General features: G+C 37.8%; 1 non-coding gene across 1 annotated transcript; it reads left to right on the forward strand.

Moving 5' to 3' along the window:
- Positions 1-295: 295 nt before the first annotated feature.
- On the forward strand, positions 296-399 carry LOC144456002 (U6 spliceosomal RNA). Its single transcript, XR_013484914.1, has one exon. It is a non-coding gene; the product is annotated as a U6 spliceosomal RNA (small nuclear RNA).
- Positions 400-8,604: the final 8,205 nt, after the last annotated feature.

Genomic DNA, 8,604 nt, shown 5'->3' on the forward strand with positions numbered 1-8,604 from the left:
GGTACATACCAGAAAACTGTTGTGAGATATATAAAAAATAAAGGGCTTGATCAAAATCCTCCCTCAACCCCTAAGGAAGAGGAAGCCACAAAAGTAGATGATAGGGCTCCCATATGAAGCAACGAACGGCAACCGTGGAGACACAGCAATATGTGAATATTTCGCCAGCAATATGGTGAAAATTAAGTGGAATTTTCCTTTTGGAGGCAGAATGGAATTGAAATGACAAGAGGAACTTCAAGGGATGGAGTCATACTAAGAGAACTGTGTTAGATGGAATCAAGGAGCAGTGAGAGTGCTTGATTTGGCAGCATATTTATTAAAATTGGAACAATACAGAGATTAACAAGGCTCCTGAACAAGGGTGACACACAAATTTATGAAGAGTTCAATATTGTTTACTTTTTTTTTTAAGACCAAACATGATTGCTAAGGGCCTGAGCTAAAAGAGCTGTTCCATAACCGATGCAATCCTTTCTTACCCAGGAACATGAATTTCTCTGGTGATTCTCCCTTCCCTGCAAGTGTGGGAATCTTATGGGAAACTGTACTCCTTTGTTCATGGGGCTAACAGTGAGCGTATTATATTTGATTTTCCCTTGTTATTTACTTTGCTATTTTGTCCCAATTATAAGTTTTTTGCTATTTGATTTATGGTTCAATATTCCAGACACTGTGCTAAGTGCTGAGGATACAAATAGAAAAAAAAGTGATCCCTACCCTCAAGGCACTTACATTCTATCAGTTTCTCTGGCCTCACTCTGTCAGAGGAGGTCCATCTTTATCTCCCCACTGGGATTGTAGGGGCATCCCCAGAGGATTTGAAGTACTTCCTCTCTGATATCATCAGCTCAAGGCCCCATTTTAGGTGTGTTCCTCCTAGTGTTAGTCATGAACTTCCATTTAGTCATTTAGCATTAATTAGCTTTTGCAAAGAGATAAGTAACTTCAAAGGTATAGCAAGAACTAAAGTATAAATATTTCTCCTCCAATACCAATACCTTGGAACATTTCAGTTCCAAGGAAGAGTGAGTTCAGACTTAATGTACATTCTATACAGCATTGATCCCACAAAGTTCACGTCCAAATACAGAATCAAATGAGTATTCATTTTATTTACCTAGAATCCTGATCTCAGAGGTCACTCCTCACTTCTTGGAGCACCAATGTTGGGCTGGCTGCTAAAGCCAGTGTAGACTTAACTCCCAGACTCCCCAGCTTAGGTGAACTTCCATCACCTGAAATAAAAGAACAAATGCAGAGGTAGACAAAGGACTGAGGACCATTTTCATGGGGCCACTTGGCCTCAAATGAGGAAAAGGCCCACAGTATCATCCCTTCCATATTACTCTTAGTGGATGACATCTAGCAGGAAGAACTCAACCAAAGAGAAGTCAAACCAAGATTAGAGATCTAACCAAGATAGAGGCTTAGGCTGGCAAATGCTTTTTTGAAGGTACTCCCAGTTCCAGTTCCCGGCTCTTTGCCAACCAAAGAAACTGTTGTCCACCAGGTGGTTAGCTGACCAGAACCAGTTACTGAATATCTTTGCATATTCCAAAGTCTCTCCAAAGAACTTTATTATACATCATGGCAACTTCCACAGAAGCAGGCTCTAAAACTTCTTCGAGGGGAAATTGCATCAGTATTATTCTGCATGTAGGCCAGTCGCCTATTACATAGGTATATGCAGAATAAATACAGAGTTCAGATCAGGTAGTTAGAGAAGGAGTGCACTATACATCGGGGCATCAGAAGGGCTCTGTGTAGAAGATGGTGCTTGAGCTGAATGTTGGAGGAAATGAGAGATTTCTGAGGTAGAGGTGAGAAGGGAGTGCATTCCAGGCATGAAGGGAGCGCATTGCAGGCATGAGAAGACTTCTAGCTTTGCTATACTATAGAGCCTAGCTCTGTTGTTGAGGAGAGAGACAACCCAAAGCAATGAACCCAGGAAAAACCATGAAAAAAGGTTAAAAGATAGGGACTGCTGAAGGTCAGCAGCCACTGTGGTCTCAATCTATGGGTGCCTGCCTAGAAAATAAAAATTTTAAGAGAGTGAACTTCAAATAATAATAATAGTAGCTAGCAGTTATACAGTGCTTTGTGGTTTGTAATGCACTTTACAAATATTATCTCTTTTGATTGTTGCAATAACCTTGGGAGGTTGGTAGGTGCTATTATTATTATTTTCATTTTACAGATGAAGAAACTGAGGTAGAAAAAGGTTAAATGTCTTGTCCAGGGTCACATAGCTAGTAAGGATCTGAAGTGGGATTTGAACTCAGATCTTCCTGACTCCTGGTCCAGGGCTTTACCCGCTGTGTCATCTAGTTGCCAATTAAGAAGCATTTATTTACTCTTCCTCTAGCCACTTTACCACCACCATCTGCTTCAGGAGCAATGGAGGTTCCTGCCTGATCTGCTGCTAGACAATACCCTGTATGGGGCTTGCCTAAAAACATTCCATACTGAACCTGGGTTATCAAGGAGTTCTAAAACATGAATGGACCCTTTTTAGAGGGGATTTTGGCCAGTTATTATTTTAAAATTGTAAACTGAATGAATTGTGTCCAAATTAAACTTAACACCATGCTAAAGTTTCATGCCCTTCCACTCCTGAAAGAAGCATATATTAGACTAACATGGGAAAATATTAGGCAAAACAACTCTCTTCCTACCACAATGTGAGCCCTGGATTGCTATTCTTTTGGGTCCCTCCCCATAAACGGGGCTCCAGTAAGTCTAAGCCAAGGAGGAAGCTTGTTAGCATGTTATTCTTGTTTCATTTCACTACATTTTAGCCACCTTAGACTTTTGCGAAGGCAGATCTTTTTCTTAATCACTGTGGAAGTCATCAGTGGGAAAACTTAATGTTGCTAGTATTTAAGTTGTTTTCTTCTCTTCTTGAATTCAACTACTGCTGTTTGAAAAAAAAGAAAGAAAGAAGAAAGGAAGAAAGATCTAGAACTTTGCGACAATTTTCAGCTTGGTATAGTAGACAAGGGTGCTGGCCCTGGAGTCACGAAAGCAAGAGGTTCTGTGTGACCCTAGAGTTATAGAAGTGCTAGTTATTAATATAGTCCTCCTAGAAATAACCAATTGAGTTCAATTACCACAGATGAGGAGCACAATTCTCTCTCCCTAGGAAAGAAGGCTTTTCTGTCTCTTGTAAATCCTGAACTTTACATTTTCTTCTGTTGTTTTCTCTGGCAGCTAGCTGCCTAGAGCTGTGCCTTAACCTTAACCCCTCCTGGACATGAATTGATCTCTATAAAGTAACTGATGGTTTCACTACTACTATAACTTTAAAATAATCACTATGTTCAAGGTTGAACCATATATTGGAAGGTTCAAAAATGGTAGAAGTGTAGCTCAGTGACACTGGTCTATTCCTTAAACATGACACTCCATCTCTCAGGTCTCGGAGTTTTCTTTGACTGTCCCCCATGCCTGGAAGGCTATCCCTCCCTGGTTTCCTTCAAGTCCCTTCTAAAAACCCATCTTCTATAGGAAGTCTTTCCCAGCTCCTCTCTGATAATTATTTCCTACTTATCCTGTATATAGCTTGTTTCCTCCAGGACAGAGACTGTCTTTTGCCTCTCTTTGTATCTCCAGTGCTTAGCACAATGCTTGGCACATTGGGACTTAATAAATGCTTATTGACTTATTGGCTCAAATCATGGTTTTGACTTATAGTGATAGTTCACTGATTTATTATGATACAGCATCGAACTTACATCTCTCTTTCTCTTTCCGTAGGCTGAGGCACATAGCAGTAATGTTAACTAAAAGAGATGTTTTTAAAAACTAAAAAAAGAAAATTAAATGCATAGAAGTCAGTATTTTAGGTGCTCCTCTCAGTGCAATGGATGCTAATGAGATAACTGTTATTTGATAATAATGGGCATTAATGACGGCTGCTCATTATTTTCTGGTTGTTAGATACATTTGAAAGGGTATATGAACTTGTGCTTCCATCTCTTTGTATGTCATCTAGCAATATACTGGGCACAATTGGACACAATGCTTGTTGATGATGATGGTTTCACATACCAAATCAATGTTATTAATGCCATGAAGGTATAAAAGTGGGTTTCCAAGGTATTTAACCTACTTTCATGGAGTAGTTAATCACTTTCTAAACCTATAAAACCTGTATTTTTGCTGCCCATTAGCAAGTGTTAAAACATTTGTCTTTTTAAAAAATATATATACTTATGATAGTGACTGGTAAAAATTATAGTCCTAAAGGGCATGAATTAAAGGATGTGTTTTTAAAAAAAACATTTTGAATCTGATGGGTCTGAATACCTATGGTTTCAGATTTCTCTGACATCAGATGATAATTTATTAAGGACTTGCTGTGTGCTCAGCACTGTGCTAAATCCTTGGAATACAAAAACAAGGAAGTAAGACAGTCCTTGCCTTTAAGGAACTTACATTCTAATGGAGGATGACAACAAGTAAAAAGGAACTGGAAAGTAGTGGGGAGAAAGCAGACAGGGAATGCAATATTTGGTCAAGTACTAGAGACAGGGTATGCTACAAATGTTTGAATCAGTCTTTATTAGCAGTCTGGAATGGCTGTCAGTGATGTAAAGTCAGCTCATAGTGGAGTAGGATAGTAGCAAAGATGTTTTCTAAACTTTCCCTTTTTATATGATAGTCCCATATCCCAGATATATCAGTGATGTTACAATAGTTTTCCTCTTTAAGGTCTCCAAGGCCCTGATTGGTGGGGAACCGAAATGTTTTCTGTGATCTCTGCTCCTAGATGTAAATTTTGGAATGTTTGAGTATTGTAATTCTTTGAGGGAGCAAAAGGACAATGAAAGTAAGGGAGAGAATCTGAAATTTTATTGGGCTTATTCTCACAGCAGTAAGGGCCTACTTTCATGGACTTGACTTAGTTCCACGAAACTTTTCCAGGGTCCAAGAGTCCACTTCTCTTCACAAGGGGCTGCATGGCAGATTACAAACAGAAGCTAAAGTTGTCCACGACCTTGAATTTATGATCTAATTCAACTTCCGTCAGCCAGTCTCTAGACTCTAAGGCCACACTAGAGGTGCAACATTCACTGAGGGCCAAAATTTTGTTCAGTATCTCATACATTGAAGTGTCTTGCATCTAGGAGATGGGCTATGAGGCAACTGCTAATGTGTGTATGCGTATTATGCACTTTGTTAATTTGTTTACATTTACAAAGGAAGGATGGCACTTGTCATTAATTACAAACATCAAAAGCAGCAAATATATCCCTGTACATGTAGCCCATTTAAGCTCTGAAAACACTTATGCCAAACAATCACTCTCATAGATGAGTCTTGGGTTCCAGAAAAAGACTACCGTACAACCTCCCCACCAGGGATCTAGGGGAATCTCTGAGGAATAGGAAATATTTCCTAATGCATAGGTTCAAGCCACTGCTAGTGTGCATCCACCATAAGTTGAGAATCGATTTAATCAGCCAGCCTTAAGTAGTTTTTAGAAAAGAGTATTCACCAAAGTAGCACAAAACATTTGGCATAAAACGTCCCCCAAAGAGTCTATGACATACTCTTATGAGTCTATACAGAGTCCAGGGAAAAGTGGGTTCAAGCGTAGAGAGAATGAACGTGTAGCAAAGGTGTAACTCATAGTTCCCTATTGCTGAAAGTCCTTTTCTTACATTTGTGGAAATGTTAAAGAACCTCCCTATAGGCATAATGTCATTTCGTTGTTGGGCTTCTTGTGGAGCCATGAATCTACATCCATTCTGTCTAATTTGATTCTTCTATCAGCTAATTCAATACTATAAGGACAACAAAGGGAAGATGGGAAGTCCAATATCAACTTGACCCTTCAAAGTTTCTTAAGGTCCTTCTCTGGCCAAAGCAAGGAGAGGTGGAGAGAAGGGGAAGGAGACTTAGGTGAAGGCCAAAGCTAAGGCCACTTCTTTCCATTCCCAAACTCTCAGGTAATGCTTTAGGAGCTGGCTGGAATATTCTCTCTCCTGGCTCAAAATATTTAGTGGAATTCCCTTTTTCCAGCTAACTTTATGATTTTATGTAGGACCTTCATATAGGATTTTTTAAGCTTTTTTTTCAAAATGGTTTTACTGATGTTTTCTGTTTCTTACATCATCATAGTTATCCCTAGTATCCCTTCCCCTCTTCTCCTTCCAGAGAGCCATCCTATATAACAAATTATGTTTTTTTTCAAGGGGAAAAATATCAGCACAACTGATCAATAAATTGAAAAAGTATGAAAACATATGCAATGTGTAATACTTATGGATGTTTCATCTCCACAAATGGGTGGCTAGGGGAGGAATCTTCTCATATCACTTTATTCAAGCTATGCTTGGTACTTATTATAATTTTGTTACGTCTGTTTTATATTTTTAGGTGTGTGGTTGTTCTTTCTATTCATATTGTTGTAGTTAATATGTATATTATTTTCTTGCCTCTGCTCATGTACCAGTTCATGTAAATCTTTCCATGCTTCTCTGTATTCATCACATACATCATTTCTTACAGCACAATAATATTCCATTATATCCATGTACCATAATTTGTTGAGTCATTCCCCAATATATGATCCTATACTTTGTTTTCAATTCTTTGCTAGCGCAAAAAAAAAATACTGCTGTGAATATTTTGGTGTATATGGGTCTTCTTTATTCTTATCAATAGCTTTCTTGAGATATATGCCCAGCAACAGAGTCCCTGGATCAAAGGGCGTGGACAACTTAGTCACTTTATTGCATATTTCCTGATTATTTTCCAAAATAGTTGTACCATTTCACAACTTCACAAACTATGTATTAGTGTGCCTATCATTCTACAACCCCTCCCATACTGAGATTACCTAAGGAAAAAAAACTTATTTGATTAAAAAAAACTACTAGGAAAACTGGAAAGCAGTCTGACAAAAATTGTCATTTTAGGGTCATTTTTGCCAATTTGAAGAGCATGAGGTAAAACCTCAGAGCTATTTTGATTTGCATTTTTCTTCTTATTAGTGATTTGGAGCATTTTTTTTTGTGGTTCTCCACCCATCATCTTTTGCTCTGCCTGGTTTCAACTCCACAAAACAAGATGATCCCCCCCGGTTAGGCTCTTCATTTCTAATCTCAGTGAGGTTGGTGACTTTGTACAGCTCTCCTGAACTCAAATCACAGTAAATTGCAAGTCATATCATCATCTCCCTGATGTCATGGTCCCCTTTGAAGACGAAGGACAAACCACAACATAACACACACACAACCACATAGCTATGAAGCTAACCCAAACCTTTTCCCTCAACCTCTTCTCCCTTCTAATTGGAAGGCTGGAGGGTCAAGTACCAAATTCCTCCCAATGTCTTTCTTTATAGAAGGCAGAAACTGGATTTTTGGAGTCACTCTACTTTGCACCTACTGTTCAGCCTGGTTTTGAACTGCGTGGAAGAAGATGCCGCCTTGCCAGGTATCTCCTGGTTTTCTCCCTCCTCACTTTCATACCTTCTTTTGCATGTTGCCTCCCTCTATTAGATTATAAGCTCCTTGAGGACATGAACTATCTCTTTCTTATTAATTGTATCCCTAGCACATAGGAACTCTGGTTCCTAGCACATAGAAGGTGTATTTAATGAATTGGATTGGTTATGAATACTTAGCAGTTCTTTTGAGAAGTGTTAGTTCATATCCTTTGACCACTTATTGATGGGAGAATGACTGTCTTATACATGTTTATTATTTACATATCTTGGATACTAAACCCTTATCAGAAAATTTGATTCGAATTTTTTCCAATTTGACTACTTCCCTTCTTATCCTAGGAATATTAATTTTGCTTGTGCTAAAGTTTTTCAATTGTATGTAATCAAAGTTATCTATTTTGTCTTTGTCAAATGCTTCTATCTTTTGTTTAGTTAAGAATACACCTCCTACCCATAGCTATGATGGCATATGATCTGCTTCTCTTCTCATTTATTATAATCTGATCATTAATATTAAAGGTTGCATATCCATTTAGAATATATTGCAGAATAAGGTGTAAAGGTTTGGGTTAAGCCTAATTTCTGCTGGACTGCTTTCCAATTTTCCCAGCAGTTCTTAAATTATTTTTAAAAATCAAATAAGGAGTCTTTTTTCCCTAGGAAATTAATGTTTCCTATTTTATCAAACATTGATTTATTGAATTCCACTATTTTTTTGTTCTTTCTTGTCTAGACTGTTTCATTGATCTCTCTCTCTATTTTAACCAATACCAGATGGTTTTGATGATGGCTGCTTTATAATATAATTTGAGGTCTGGAGGTGCTATTCCCCCATCATCCCTACTTTTCATAATTTATCTTGATATTATAGACCTTTTGTTTTTCCAAATAAATTTTATTATTATTTTATCAAATTCTATAAAGCATCCCCTTGGCAATTTGATTGGTATAACATTAAAAGCATACATTAGCTTTGGGAATATTGTCATTTTTATTATATTGACATGACCTAGCCACAAGCATTAAATATTGCTCCAGCTGTTTAAGTTGTTCTTTATTTCTTTAAAAGGCACTTTGTAAGTGAATATACATGTCTTCTTTGTGCTTTGGTAGGTCAATTCCACAGATATTTTATGAATTTT

Source organism: Phascolarctos cinereus, unplaced genomic scaffold, assembly GCF_003287225.1.
Source record: "Phascolarctos cinereus isolate Bilbo 61053 unplaced genomic scaffold, phaCin_HiC Scaffold_2;HRSCAF=192, whole genome shotgun sequence".
Taxonomy (NCBI): Eukaryota; Metazoa; Chordata; class Mammalia; order Diprotodontia; family Phascolarctidae; genus Phascolarctos; species Phascolarctos cinereus.